This window comes from Thamnophis elegans, chromosome Z (assembly GCF_009769535.1).
Source record: "Thamnophis elegans isolate rThaEle1 chromosome Z, rThaEle1.pri, whole genome shotgun sequence".
Classification (NCBI taxonomy): domain Eukaryota; kingdom Metazoa; phylum Chordata; class Lepidosauria; order Squamata; family Colubridae; genus Thamnophis; species Thamnophis elegans.
In genome coordinates, this window is record NC_045558.1 from 115385700 (window position 1) to 115402246 (window position 16547).

Sequence of the window (16547 nt, forward strand, 5' to 3'; positions counted from 1 at the left end):
TGTGATTGAAGAATTCAGTATAGGTAGATAGGTATTGAATCAATGTCCTATTTTCAAGTAGTTTGTGATAAATGCCTTTGGGTGCTCTTGCCCTCCCCTCCCCCAATTACACAATCCCAAATAGCCTGTAATTGCTCAGAGATCACATCCTGTTCAATAGGCTGATGTGGGGTCAGGTGGGGGCGGAAATTTGTTACTCTATATATCTGTTTTTGAAGCTGTGACATGTTGTACAGTATTTTATGAAGAAATGGGATGTGGCCTTTTAAACCTGTTGTTTTTAATTTTTTGCAATTGCTCTTGCATGTATTTCATACCAAAAGCCAGTTTTTTCCTCTTTTTTAAAAAAATATATATAACCTGAATAAAATTAATGCTTTTGTATATAGCAGTTTGCCTTTGTCTTTTTTGTGTGTGTGTGTCTGTAATTCTGATGCTAACTTGAGAATCTACTAGCAATAGCACTTAGACTTATTGTATATACCGCTTTTACAGCCCTCTCTTAAGTGGTTTTACAGAGTCAGCATATTGCCCCCAACAATACTACTTGGGAAAAAGCCTTCCTTCTTTTTTTCGGAATCATGGGCTCAAAGCATTTATCATGTGACTCTTTCCTGAATCTGAAGGTGAGGGTGGATGGTTTCTCACAATAGGGCATTCCCAAAGTAGAAAGGCTTGCCTGGCAGAAGGGCAGAACAGAAAGAATGACTTGTGTGGGAGGACTACACTCATACCAACTATATTTATTTGCCCAACAGAAGACAGGAAACCATATGATGATAAATAGTTGAATGGGAACACCCCCACAAATACACTTTGTTGTGTGGTTGTTATTGCTGGGTTCACAGATAAGTCATAATGGGATTTACAGGGTTTCATTTTAGAGCAATAGTTGTCAACCTTCAAAACTCAGGTTGCCATGACCGACTAGGAAATTCTACATATCTTAAAGATGCCAAGGTTGAGAAACACTGACTTAGAGTGCTATATGAACTTAGATAGCTGAATCGTATTCACTAGCCATTCCAGCAGAGTTGGATGCAGCACCCAACCAACCTTGACTTAGCTCAAAGAACTAACTGAGATTGATTCTGATCAGTAGAACCTTCACTAGATTGGAATGACTTTCTGTATTATGGTCAAGAAAAGAACTGGTTGTCTATGAATGCACCCCAAGCTCAGACTAATATAGACTTTACAGAATTTGCATATGCCTAGTCTTCCTCAATCTGGGGTTATCTAGAAATGGTGACTTGAATGCCCAGAATTTCTTAGGCAATATGGCCATTGTTGAGAATTATGGGAATTTTAAACCCATAATTTAGAGGTTGATCAGATGGGAGATAGCTGCAGAATATCATTAGTAAGCAAGTTGTTAGTACTACATATGAGCCTACTTTGAATATATTCATGTGTTAATCCATGGTTTGTTTACTCAATAAACTACAATTGCCTAGGTTCATATCTGATGTGCTCAGTGGCTGAGTTTGCGCAACACATTGTCACAAAAGCAAATACACCATGCAGCAACATTCATAATAAACCACCATGATGCAAAAAAAAAAGATATGTAATGATATTGTGAAAATGCTTCTGCTTACATATTTGCATTAGATATCACATACGGTATGTGTACCCTTCTTTATTCCCTTGGAACCATTCATGACAGTGGATGTCTACAAAGTGACATCACATTCATCATGAAATCACCCAAACAATTTAAATTATATAATTTGTAGGGTGGCACTGTGATGTCATGGCATCATTGTATCTTCTACCAGTTTGCCTATAGAGTAGGAGCTCTACTCCTCCAGCACAATCACAAGTCTGGAGGTGATGGAAGGTATTTCATGAAGACCGCTATGTTGGGGAAAGACATTTGTAGGTTACATCATGAACTCTCACTGAAAGATGTAGTTTTTTGTAAAAGTTTCCCCTGTCCAGTCATTTCAGATTCTAGTGAGCAGTAGTCATCTCTGTTTCTTAACTGGGGAAGCCAGCATTGTCTGAAGACACTTCCATGGTTATGTGGCCAGCATGACTATATGCTCAGGTGCATGGAATGCTGTTGCCTTCCCACCAAAGTGGTACCTATTTATCTACTCATATTTGCTTTTGAACTGTTAGATATACAGGAGCTGGGACCAGTAATGGGAGCTCACCCCCTCAAGCAGCACACAGGTCTCGAACCTGGGCAACTAACTTTCCAACCGACAAGTCCAGCATCTTAATTGTGGAGCCATCACATCCCCCTTTTTCCTTACATCGCCCATTTTTTGTACTGTCCCCATCAAAATAATATTGAGTTTCCAGAACTTTCTGCAGAACTCCTTCCAGAATAGCTAAGTATTATCTATCAAAAGCATCTAGAGATATTCAGGTTGAAGGCAGCTGATGGAGATTCAAAACGAGGCAAAGCTCTCTCTCAATTCCATGTCTCAAGTCTCGTGTCTCTCAAGAGAAATAGGTTGAGCAAACATCTGTACTAAAGATGTACAGCAAGGGTGCCCAACCTTTTGCTGCATGAAGTGAAGAGCATAATGTATGAAAATAACTGAAAACACCACATGGAAGTGTTAAAATCTTGTGGAGCTGTGTTACAAGCTGCCCAGGGCTGTATGTGACCCATGGCCATGGGTTGGACATATCTGCTGTATAGCTTAGGATATGTGAAGATCATCATGTTACTGGAGGTTGAATTAAGTACTCCCCACCACCACTAGTTTTAATGGAATAAGCTTGCAAATTACTAAATTGAGCTATGGTGGTGCAGTGGTTAAGAGTGCAGTATTACAGGCTACTTCTGCTGACTGCCGGTTGCCTGCAATTTGGCAGTTCAAATCTCACCAGGCTCAAGGTTAATTCAATATTCCATCCTTCCGAGGTGGGTTAAAATGAGGATCCAGATTGTTGGGGGCAATAGGCTGACTCTGTAAACCACTAAGAGAGGGCTGTAAAGCACTGTAAAGCCATATATGTGTAAGTGCTATTGCTGGAATGGATCCTAGGGTTGGGAATTGGTCACAATTCCCTAGATAACTGTGGTTTAATTAATTAATAAACCATGATTAAACAGACATATAGTAGGACAGGATGCTAACCCAAAAGAGCCATTTTGGTATAGTGGTTATGGCAGCAGGTTAAAAATAGGGGAATGTGAGTTCTAATTGTGCCATAGGCACAAAGCCAACTGGATGACCTAGAGATAGTAATTCCCTCTCAGCCTTAGGAAGAAGGCAATGGAAAATCATCTCTGAAAAATCTTGACATGAAAGCAGCAGGGACTAGTCCAGGCAGTTAGCAGGAATCAACACTGCCTTGAAGGCACAAATTAACATAAAAAAAAGTTAACCAAATCATAGTGTACAAGCTTTTGGCACCAAGGAGTCATGGACCAGTAGTTTACATGAAAAGAAGATCTTTATCAGGCTTGAAACATTCAAGTTTAGGGTAATGATTCTGCCCCCCCCCCCCGCCTATGCCCCAGGCTAAGAATACAAAGCACCATTTCTAAAACATTAAACAAGGTCTTCACGCAAGAGAATAAGAGAAGGACAAATTTGGAAAGGATATATAACAGTTTCATTCGCATATGCAGTCAACCTGACATGCTTTGGCCCAATATTTTATTTTCCATCCCATAACTTCTAAATATTTTCTTTCAGATCCACAATCAACAAGTTACAGGTATTTCCTTTATCTTGCCCATAGCATTAATACTAGATTCCCCAAGGAGATACCCTTTCTTCTGTAGAAGACCTTATTCTTTAAATTATCAGCAAAAACAACCCAATAGCATCAATATCTCAAGGAGAAATTATTCTAAATTCTTTAAATTTTCAACATTGCAATGGAGATAGTAAAGCCCTCTACACATATTCAGAAGTTCCAAAAAGATTGGTAGTGTAGGCTTGAGTTCGGATGAAGCTGTACACACAATTTTAGCCAGATGTTTCATCCAACAAGCCTTTCTGAGACAGATAATTCTACCAATTAAGGGTTCAAAACTGTAGTATGGAGGAAGCAGGAGCAAAAGAAGATAAGCAATCATATTGCCCCAAGGAAATATGTACATTCCTGATGGAGATTCAAGAGTACCGTATGTAGCAAAACCACAGGAATCCATAGCCTTGAGGCAAGGCTAGTTCTTGGAAGAATTTAGGTTTTTCCCAACATATCTTCACTAAAGTCATGACCAAGCAGAGATACCAGCATAAAAGACAAATAGCAATAGAGCTAGTATGCACAAAATAGTTTGATTCTCAGGAAAGTGATGAGCAAATTCAAGGAGCAAAGTCAAGCTGGAGAACTAGGAATTGGCTAAAGTTGAGTATAGACAGAAAGAGATACACCAAAAGCAACTTGAAGGGAAAAAGTTGGTGATGAAAGAAGTTGGGGTTGAAGCAGGAACTTAACATAAGTGTTGAAGACTGGAGTTCTGCACACAGATATCAAAGAACTGGGCGATTGCTGGGAAAAGATGGGAGAAAGACTAAATACCCAGAAAATGAAAATATAGTACAGAGCTGAAGAGTTGGGGTGGGTGGTGGGGAGGGATTTTAAGTCATGCTAAATCTACCACCAAAGCAGCAGTTTTAAGCAAGTGATTTTAGATGCCAAGAAAGGGCAGCACACGGTTAATTGTTTAACTAGCGGTTGTGTTTTTACTGCCAGGGAAGTGAAGCACTTAAAGATTTCTTGCCTCAAATTCCACAATGCCACAAGCGTTACACACTTGAATTAGCAGAGATTGAATTTTCTAGTCTGCTTCAAGCAATGAAGTGGCTTGGTCTAACCTCATGCTTTGGAATTGGAGAAGATAATGGCTTTTAGTTTTGATGTTAACCTTCTCTTTTGCCAAAAAAACGTGCCTCTCATTTCATACTCAAGGAAATGTTATAAAGTAGATGAGGCTGAAAGAGAGATCTTGCCAGGTTGCCCAGTAAATTGGATGGAGATTCAGGCTTGGGAATTTTCAAATATTTCATTGTTGTTGTGCTTTTGAGTCAGTCTGACTCCCGGCGACTGCCTGGACAGTTTTCTTGGCAAGATTTGCCATTGCCTCCTTCCTTGGGCTGAGAGAGAGCGACCGGCTCAAAGTCACCCCATTGGTTTCTCACCTAAAGTGGGACTAGATCTCACAATCTCACAGTTTCCAGCCTGGTACTTTAACCACTGCACCAAATCAGTTCTCATGCTAACATTGGGCATTGTTGACATTGTCCCAATCGTGAGAAACTTCTTTGGGTTTTAGAAGGTAAATTTAGAATGTAAATGTGACAAATGTCTAAGCCAGAGGTGATATCCACTTACTTTCCCTACCAGTTTCGCAAATGTGTGCACATGCTCAATTCACTCACGCACAATCTGTTCACACATGCGCTCAGCCTTCCGAGCATGCACTTTGATCACACACGCCGCTTGCACGCATGCACGTGGCTTGAAAATGTGCCCAAATATAGCCAGGATGAGCCAGTCCAAACCGGCTGAATACCACCTCTGGTCTTAGCCCAACACCCCCAACCTCAGCACTCCAGAAAGTGGACTTCAATACCCAGAATAACCAGCAGCTAAGGATAGACAAGTACAGATAGTCCTCCACTTAGGATCAAAATTCAACCCAAATTTTTATTGCTAAGGGAAACATTTCTTAAATGATTTTTGCCTCATTTTACGACCTTTCTTGCTATGGTTGTTAAGTGAATCGCTGCACTTGTTAAATTAGCAATATGGTTGTTAAGCGAATCTGGCTTCCCCATTGACTTTACCTTGTGAGAAGTTCACAAAAGGTGATCACATGACCCTGGGACACTGCAACCATCATACATATGAGTCCCTCGCCAAGCATCCAGATTCTGATTGCATGTCCGTGGGGATGCTTGTAAGTGTGAAAAATGGTAACAACTCACTTTTTTCAATCACATTGTAACATTGAATGGCCGCTAAATGAACTGCTGTGTGTCAAGGACTACCTGTACTAGTCTTAGAATTTGGCAAGCGTAGAAAGTTTTCAACCTGCTACTACGTACTCAGCATAGCAGAAGCAGAAGATGGAATTAGAGGCAGTAAGCCAACCACTGGTGTCTTGGATGTAAACAATTAAGATGACATGGGACTTGCATTCCCTCTCTCCCCATCGCCACCCCCCACCCCACACTCAATTGTTTCCTGCTAGAGTTCCTCCCTTGGCAGTACCTTGTGCCTCGCAAACCAACATAGATGGAGGAAGCTGTACTTCATGCCAGGGGGGCTGGCCTGTCCCTATGTGCCTGACTGTGCAAGGCTTAGCCTGGCACTGGAATGTACTGGTACCTCTCCAAGAAGCCAGGCAGGGATCTCGTCTTACAAGGTTCGACTTCTGGGCCCACATCCAAGAAACTTGAAGTATTCTGCCCGGGAGAGAGCGAGGGGGTGGGGTGGGGAGCAAAACTATAGGTCTTGCACTTCTGCATTCTGCTTAAAGAAAAAGGAAGCCAGGTAGCCAGGTTTTCTCCTCATGGCCCAGATTCCTAGCATTTGAGAGAAATACTTCCAATGCAACTCCCCATCCTGGGGAACAGAATGTTTTGAGCAGAAGGATGTTTAGTAGAAAAGAAGCAATCATATGAATCATGGCATGATTGGATCAGGTTCCTCCTTGTATATTTCTATTAATTTTTGTAGATGCGCTTTTTTCACTTTGACAATGCAGTGTAGCAGGAAACAGATCAAACCCTTGCGGCCACAATTGAACCTAAAATGCCTGTTGCCAAGCAAGGCAATGGTTAAGTGAGTTTTGCCCCATTTTACTACTTTTTTTTGCCACAATTGTTAAATGAATCACTATGGTCACTAAGTGAATCAGGCAGTTGTCAAGCGAATCTGGCCTCCCTCACTGACTTTGCTTGTTAGAAGCCATTTTGTAATGTTACGAATGATGATGACATGACTCCAGGTGTGGCACGACAAAACCGCGCTTGACTAAAGCGGCCCGATTAAACCGCGTCACTGATGTCATCAACAGGGCGACAACAGCGAGCGCGGAGAAAGAAGGGCGCTTTAAATAGCGCTTTGAAAGCAAGCCGATTCAAGTTAAGGTAAGGGTTAGGTTTAGGGTTAGGTTTAGGGTTAGGTTAAGGGTTAGGGTTAGGTTTAGGGTTAGGTTAAGGGTTAGGGTTAGGGTTAGGTTTAGGGTTAGGTTAAGGGTTAGGATTAGGTTTAGCGTTAGGTTAAGGGTTAGGTTTAGGGTTAGGTTTAGGGTTAGGTTAAGGGTTAGGGTTAGGTTAAGGGTTAGGTTTAGGGTTAGGTTTAGGGGGGTTAGGTTAGGTTTAGGGGTTAATTTTAGGTTTAGCGTTTACAGTGTGCTTTTTTCTCCGCACTGTTGTCGCGCTGTGATGACGTCAGGTACGCGGTTTCGTGGTGGAACCGACTCCAGGACAGTGCAACTGTCAGAAATACATTCCAGTTGCCAAGTGCCTGAATTTTGATCAGGTGACCATGAGAATACTGTAATGATCATATGTTAAAAAACAGTAATAAGCCACTTTTTTCAATGGCAGTTGTGACTTCGGTCACTAAATGAATGGTTATAAGGCGAGGACGACTCATACTTATTTACTTCAGGAACCATAACCTGACTTGCTGTTTGTTTCATGCTATGTCGTCTCTTACAAAGAAAAAGGAAAGGGTGAAGTGGGAGGCTGGGGAATTCTGGGAATTGAAGTCCACGCATCTCAAAGCAGCTGAAGCTGAGAAACACTGTTTTAAGGGATATGTCTCACCTCTCAGTCCTAACAATGAAAACTGAAGAAAAAAAAATCAGTCCTGATCTGTGGGAAATGCAAATGTTTCTGTAATTTACCACACCCTCCGTCCAGCATTTGACCCTGATAAGATTTAGCTCATATTATATTTAGGTTCCCATGTAGTGTGCGGGGGTCTCCAACCTTGGCAACTTGAAGCTTGGCGAACTTCAACTCCCAGAATTCCCCAGCTGGTTTGGTTTTAGGGCATATGAACTAGTTCCATGTTAGTCATCCATCCACGATTAAACAAACCATGGCGAAAGGTGATGGAAAACCTATCCACTCACTATAAAGGAAATACTGTGTTCTTTCATGCTCATTTCAGATTCTAAACCATTCTTCTATGCAGGAATTGAATCTTCTTTCAATGGGGAAAGCTATAGGTGGATTCTCTTCCCTGTGCCACATATCAGGAAAATCCCTGGAATTCCCCCAGGAGTGTGATGCTAAAGAATAGGTGTCATTGATGTTATACCCTGGTTGTTGGATGTATGAGAAAGCCATGTAGAGACCAAACCATTCCCAAGATCTGCTCTTTAAGAATCTGTGGAAGGGGGAAGAGGTCAGTAATCATCTACAGGTAGACCTTGCTTATTGACTGGTTGCTTAACAACCATTCAAAATTACAACAGACCTCACCAAAAGCTACTTATCACTCAGTTCTGGAGTTCTAATGACTACATTCTCCCACAGTCTCATAAACACACAGTGAGTGCTTGGCAAGCAGTTCACCTTTTCACAGTCACATGTCCATGATTTACAACATTTTTTTGGCCTTTTCAGCCAGTTTTAAGCACAAAAGCGTTCATAGGAATACATTGATTCGCTTAATGATTGTCACAAAAAATGGCATCAAATGGCATCTGGCCATGTGGGTGGCTTGACTTATGACTGCCATAAATTACAATGGAAATCCCTGGCTCCATTACAGCTGTAACCTGTGATCTATTTTTATGAGAATAGTAAATAGCAAGATAAATGCTTTGATCCTCAAATTTGAGGAAAATGCCTCTTGGTGAGCTCTTTCTTTCCTCTGTTATCCTCTGCTAGCAATGTGGCAAGCAGCAGTGATCTACAGTTTAACATATAATGGATTAACAGGCTTGGAAGGGGCCTTGTAGGTTATCAAGTCCAATCCCTCCATCTGAGCAAGAGATTATACACCATTTCTGACATATGGCAGTCCAGTCTCTTCTTGAAAGCTTCCAGTAAGGAAGCTGCAACAACATCTGAAGACAAGCTGTTCAATTGGTTGATTACTCTCACTGTCAGAACATTTCTCCTTATGTCCAGAATCTTTCCTTGTTCAGTTTTCATCCATTATTGCTTGTATGGACTTCAGGTGCTTTAGAAAATAGCTTGATCCCTTCTTCTCTGTGGCAGCCCCTAAAATATTGGAACACTGCTATCATGTCTCCTCTGGTCCTTCTCTTCACTAGACTAGCCATGCCCAGTTCCTGCAACCATTCATCGTATGTTTTAGTCTCCACTTCCCTTATCATCTTGGTTGCTCTTCCTGTGCATATAAACTAAGGTGACCAGATGTCCCGCTTTCGGCGGGACAATCACAATTTCTAACAATTTGTCCCACGTCCTGCGGCGTTTTAAAAAAGTCCCGATTTTGGCTTCATGTTGAAAGCGCAGTGGATTTGCTTAAGAAATCCTAACCAGGGCAAGACAAAAGACACTCTGTCTAACCCCTCTCTATGTCTCAGTACTTTCATTGAAGATATTAAAACGTTAAAGCAAGAAAACAGAACCCCCCCGCCCCTTTTACTTCCTTTTATAAGAAAAGATGACCCAGTACCATAGAGCTCCAAGAAATACTTTGGCTAGAGAAGTAGCGACTGTTGCTTCCTGGATTTCCCAGATGGGAGGGGCACGGAGGCTCATGTGGGAAAAATGGTGGCATGCGAGGAGCTCAAGGTTTTTTTGAAAAATATTTCCCTGGGACTAATTTCACCATTTTAATTTGCTCAGTTCTTTGTATTAATATCTACATCATTCTGGATTGACTTGGAGTGCTTCTTATGATTCTTGATGAATGTATTCTATTTTATTTTTCTTTATGTACACTGAGAGCATATTCACCAAAGACAAATTCCTTGTGTGTCCAATCACACTTGGCTAATAAACTACTCTACTCTACTCTACTCTACTCTACTCTACTCTACTCTATTCATTTCTATTTCAATTCTAATAAGGAGTTTAGCTTCTCTCTCTTGAAAATGTAAGCTAGCATAAGGCATTATAATGCAAGCTAGCCTTAGCTTTCAAACAGTTCATTTAGTGACCAAAATTACAATGGCATTGAAAAAAGTGACTGATGACCATTTTTCACACTTAGTGACCATTTTCACACTTAGCGACCATTGCAGCATCCTCATGGTCACGTGATCAAAATTTTGATGTTTGGCAATAGATTCGTATTTATGATGGTTTCAGTGTCCTGGGGTCATGTAATCGCCTTGTGTGACCTTTTGACAAAGTCAAATGGGGAAACCAGATTCACTTATGTTATTAACTTATCAGCTGCAGTTATTCACTTAAGAACTGTGGCAAGAAAGGTGTCATAATGGGGCAAAATTCACCTAGCAAATGTCTCACTTAGGAACAAAAATTTTGGGCTCAGCTGTGGTCGTAAGTCAAGGACTACCTGTACATTAACCATCCTTTCTCTGGAGACAGCATGGTCATTCTCACTGCTTCAAATGGGGGGGGGGTCTTGGGGAGCAAAAGGTTTTTGGTTCCTACACCTGTGGATTAACATCACGTCTCCTTGGATGAGCAGCCAGGGATAGAATCTGATTCCTTTAGGTCAGTGCTTCTCAACCTTGGTCCACCTGAAGATGCGTGGACTTCAACTCCCAGAATTCCCCAGCCAGCTGGCTTGGCGGATTCTGGGAGTTGAAGTCCACGCATCTTCAGGTGGACCAAGGTTGAGAAACACTGCTTTAGATGGAGAGAAAAGTTGATGTAAAGAATCCTAAAAGCTACTTAATGTTAACAGTAAAATAACTAGATAAAAGCAGAAATTAAGTCTCTAAATCATATTAGATAATAACATTCTTCTTGCCTTACAATGAAGAGTAATGGGAACCATTTAAAAAAAAACCTAGCAAGGAGGGAAGTGTGTCAAAGTATTGTGCATAGAATTTTTAAAAATGGTTTATTTCAATCTGTTTTGGATAGAATCTTTTTTTAAATAGTCTAAGACAATTTAAAAAAAGAATCCACACAGAATAAATTGAAGTAAAACATTTCAAACTATTCCACACAGAATAAATTGAAGTAAAACTATTTTTAAAAATTCTATGCACAATACATTTCAAAGTATTTATAGAATTTTTAAAAATGGTTTTACCAATATGCCAAAGAATAAAATTATACTGTACATAATTTTTGTAAATATATTTAATAAATGTAAATAAATGTATTATATTTGTAAATTGTAGTTATGTTGAAATAAAAAAAATATTGCAATACTATTTTTGCGTTGTATGAAACTTTTTGTTGCTCCGTATAACATTTTTAATCAAGCCCCCACCCCCACCCCCCCGGTCAAAGATGTTCCCCTTTACCAATCTGAAAATCTGGTCACCTTAATATACACACACATATAAACTCCATTACAATTTTCTATAATTATAATATAAATGGATTCCCTTTTCAGAATTGTGGGGAACTGAAACAGATAAAAAAGGAAATGAAACTTCCTAGGTAAATATTAATAGCCAATCTTATTTGAGGAATCATTGACAGCAATTCCAGATATTATTTATGGTATATCATACATGGGCTAGCAGCATAAATTAACATTTCACCTAGATTAGTAAAACATAACAAATTATAAATTTGTAAAAGATTTATATTCAAATAATAATGTCTAGGCCAGTGATAGCTAAACTTTTTGTTGTTGGGTGCCAAAAATGCGAGTGCATGTGCGAAAAATGGAACAGAGGTTCGGAAATGATTTGTTTCTGGCTTGTGGAGGGCCTCCAGGGGGCCAGGGACTCACCCTCCCCAGGCTCCAGGAAAGCCTCTGGAGCCTGGGGGAGGGGGGAAATGGGCACAACAAGCCTACTGGAAGTTCAGAAATGATCCATTTGTGGCTTCTGGAGGGCCTCTGGGGGACTGGGGGAGGCCGTTTTCATTCTCCCCAGGCAAGCCTCTGGAGCCAGGGGATGGCAGAAATGGCTTCCCCCAGCCCCCTGGAGGCCTTCCAAAAGCCAGAAACAGATCATTTCTGAACTTCCGGTAGGCCTTGTTGCAGCCTCGTAAGTCCTCACACTTACGAATGACAGCTCGGCAGCAGCCAGGCGCGTCTTAGCCAATCAGACGCGCCTGCTGGTTGCCGGGCTGTCATACGCGAGGCTATTGGTTGGGTAGCTTGACAGCCAGGTATAAAAGGCTGTTAAGCATCGCAGACTCCCCGGTTTACTCACAGTTACTGTTGCTGTTCGTTCTTGTTGCAATAAATGGTTACTGTTACCTCAGAAGCCTCTGTTTCTTCATACTGCCGATCTAACACTGGCGACGAGGACTAGGGAACTGGCTCTGACCACAACCTATAACCGACAACAAGCAACATCTTAAAGGCATTAGGCAGATTGTCACCGCGCCTCAATTTCAACAGCTGCATCCAGAATTGCCTCAGACAATCCTGATGGCCGGAATGCCAGCTTTTGCTCCTTTCGGAGTTGGCGTAGAATCTTGGGAAGCCTTTTTAGAAAGGTTTGAGTGTTTTTTAATCACAAATAATAGACAAGGCTACTCGCAAGCCAGGAAGTGCGGGTTTTTCCTCACCGCATGTGGCTCTGAAATGTTTGCCACTGCCAGGTCATTTGCTGCCCCAAGGGCCGTTTACGATTTAACCTGGCAAGAATTAACGGACGGGCTACAAGCTTATTACACTCCAACACCTTCACAAATTGCTCGTCGGTTCGCATACCGCAGGCGGGTGCAGAAGCCTACAGAAACTGTCAACCAATTCCTACAGGCTCTGCAAGTCACCGCGGCTCAGTGTGACTTTCCAGACCTTGAAGATAACCTAGCAGAACAATTTGTGTGCGGTCTAAAAGACATTTTTCTAAGGCGCAGGCTACTGGGCAAACCAAAAGTTACCCTAGTCTACGCTATTGATGAAGCTCGAGCTGCCGAGCTGGCTGATTTATCTTCCTCAGAAATAGATCGCTACCTAGCTCAAATGTCCGTTACTGTCGGTTTACCCGTCGCTCAGAACGCTCATGCCTTGCCTTCTCTACCAGCTCCTGAGCCACCGCCGCCTCAACAATCCTCTTATATCACTAACTTAATTGACGAGTTAGCTCCGCTGCCTGACCACCTCAGACACGCTCAGGTAGACAGGCTGAGGGTTTCCCCTCGTCATCAACAGCATCAACAAACCCAAGCACTTGTCCGTTCTCCTACCAATTCATCCGTCTGCCTAGGCTGCGGTGGCGTGCATCTCCGGTCTACCTGCCCTTTCAAAGCAGCGGTATGCCGCCGTTGCGGAAAGAAAGGACACCTAGCCCATGTCTGTCGAGCCTCCCTGCCTGCTCCGTCTCCTAACGAACCTGCTACCATCTTTGGACCTCCTCCTCCTCCTAAGAACCCACAAGCCCGCAGACCAGCGCAACGCCAGGACGACTGCTACAATCTATCTGAGGCCATCACTTCTCTTCCTGAAATAGCTGTCAACCTGGCTTCAGAGGGTACGACAAAGATCAACATAACCTTATCTATTGAGGGAAGACCATGCCAAATGGAGGTTGATTCCGGCTCCTCCAAATCCCTCCTTTCTTGGGACAAATTTTCTAAGCTCTGCCCTAACGTCAAACGGTCCCAACTGTCACCACCGGACGCCATTTTAAGAGACTATCAAGGGTCTCAAATCCCCACCCTGGGTTCCTACGCACTACGGGTTTCCTATGGGACTCACTCTGCTGTCTTGCCAGCACTAATAGTTCTAAAGCCTTTACCATCCATTTTAGGGTTGGATTGGTTCTCTCCCCTAGGGCTATCGCTTAACGGAATTCATTCCATAGCGGACACGCCCCCTTCTGATGTAGCAGCAGTCCTATCGGACTACGCTGACATCTTTGATGGACAGCTAGGCCAGTATAAGGGCACCCCCATTTCCCTTAACTTGGATCCCCAGGTTGCACCAATCAGGCTGAAGGGCCGCAGGGTGCCTTTTGCCTTGAGGCCAAAGGTGGACGCCGAGCTTGATAAGCTTGTGGCGCAGGGCCTACTGGACCCCATTGACCATTCACGTTGGGAAACCCCCATAGTGATTCCAGTGAAGGCCAACGGCTCCATTCGGATCTGCGCCGACTACAAGTCGACGATCAACCTTGGCCTCCAGGCAAACCCCTATCCAGTCCCTGTAGTGCAGCACCTGCTCCACTCCCTGGGGCAGGGCTGCATGTTCGCCAAACTGGATATGGCGCAGGCCTACCAGCAGCTTCCTGTGGATGACGATGCGGCGGCTGCCCAAACCATCATCACCCACCGGGGGGCTTTCCGTTGTCGCCGCCTCCAATTCGGCATATCTGTTGCCCCGGGGATCTTCCAGAGCCTCATGGAGCGCTTGCTCCATGGGCTCCCTGGTGTGGTTCCATACTTTGATGACGTCCTGATCGCTGCAAACAGCCGCTCAGACCTCATCAAAGTTCTGCGGAAGGTCCTCGACCGTTTCAGGGGCGCGGGGTTAAAATTGAAGCGCAGCAAATGTTTCTTTGCTGTGCCACCGGTGGAATTCCTGGGCTTCTTAATAGATGCCCAGGGAATTCACCCCTCCCCCTCAAAACTAGCCGCCATCAGGAACACTCCCACTCCAACCTCAAAGGCGCAACTGCAAGCGTTCCTGGGACTTTTGAATTTCTACGCGCCATTTATTCCCCACAAGGCATCACTAGACGAACCGCTACATCGGTTGCTCGACCGAGCCGCGGCCTGGCAATGGGGCAGTCGCGAAGCGCATGCGTTCGCGGCTTTCAAATCCCTGCTGACGTCAGAGGCAGTCTTAGTCCAGTTCTTGTTGCAATAAATGGTTACTGTTACCTCAGACGCCCCCGTTTCTTCATACTGCCGATCTAACAGGCCTGTTTTTTGCCTTCGCCGGGCTCTGGAGGCTTTCCTGAAGCCTGGGAGGGAGAAAATGGCCTCCCCTTTCCGGAAGGCTGAAAATCAGCTGGCTGGCGCAAGCATGCACGCTGGAGCTGAGGGCTCATGTGCCGGCAGATATGGCTCTGCGTGCCACCTGTGGGTCTAGACCATCTAACCTTTGAAGCAAGCATTATTTATATTTTAAAAAATCAAACAGAATAGAACTGGAAGGGACCTTGGAGGTCTTCTTGTCCAACTCCCTGCTCAAGCAGAAGGCCTGATACAATTTCAGACAAATGACTGTCCAGTCTCTTAAAAACCTCCAGTGATGACGCACCCACAACTTCTGAAAGAAATCTGTTCCACTGGTTAACTGTCCTCACTGTCAGGAAGTTTCTCCTTAATTCCAGGTTGCTTCTCTCTTTGATTAGTTTCCATCCATTGTTTCTTGCCTGCTCTCTGGTGCTTTGGAAAATAAATTGACACCGGCCGCCCCCTTTTCTTTGTGGCAGCCTCTCAAATACTGGAATTCTGCTATCTTGTCCCACTTAGTCCTCCTTCTCTCTAGTTTAGCCAAACCCAAATCTTGCAACCTTTCTTCATGTTTTATTCTCTAGACCTTTAATCATCTTAGTTGTTCTTCTTCGCACTTTTTCCAAAGTCTTTTTTGTAATGTGGTGACCAAAGATGGATACAGTATTCCAGATGTGGCCTTAGTAAGGCCTTGCAATCAGATACTGGACCTGTATATGCCTTCAACTTACTGCTGGTCACACTATGGTCTACAGTTTGACATAGGACTCTGCAGTCACACTGCCCCCTTTATATAGTAAGTCCCAGCAGACACCATGTGAGGTGCAAATCCTATTCAGGATTGTCTATTGCTGGCATGGCAGTTCAAAGCCTGACACCTTTTCTGAGGAGTCCTGTCAGGGGTGGGATTCAGCCAGTTCGGACCGGTTCAGTCAAACGGGATGTTAATTTTACATCCGGTTCGCCGAACTGGTAGTTGCAAAGACTGACTGGCCCCATCTACCCTGCCCCTCCCCTCCCAGGAGTCTCCACGCAGCCCATTTTGGATGCTCGCTAAGTGCAGGGCCCACACAGAGGCTTTGTGAGGGTGAAAAACTAGCCTCCGGGAAGTTCCGGAGGTCCGGAAATGGGCCTGTTTCCATGCTCCAGAGACCTGCCGGAGCCCAGGATAAACCATTTTGGCCCTCACAGAGGGTCAAGGAAAGCCTCCGGAGCCTGTGGAGGATGAAAACAACCCCCCTGCTATGGTGCATGAGGCCGAGTTGGCCATGCTCATCATGGCCACGCCCATCGAGCATCCTATGTCTGGATGTTCAGCGACTCATTTGCTTTCCATTGGAAATCGATATTAAAGTTATTTGGCAGATGTTGTGCAAGTGTTAATGGGGACTTACTGGATCTGAGTCTATTTGAGCTATTCTGATGCCATCTTTGACTTATTGAGTTGCTCTTACAAAGAAGAGCAGGAACACCACACACTTCACAGTATATACTGTATCTTTTCCCTGTATTTTACACTTTTTACACACAATTCAAGCGGGAGCTCAACCTCAAAAACTTGACATTTCATTATCTCTATCACCTATTTCCTTTGCTAGCAGAGCCTTGGCCTGAAATATG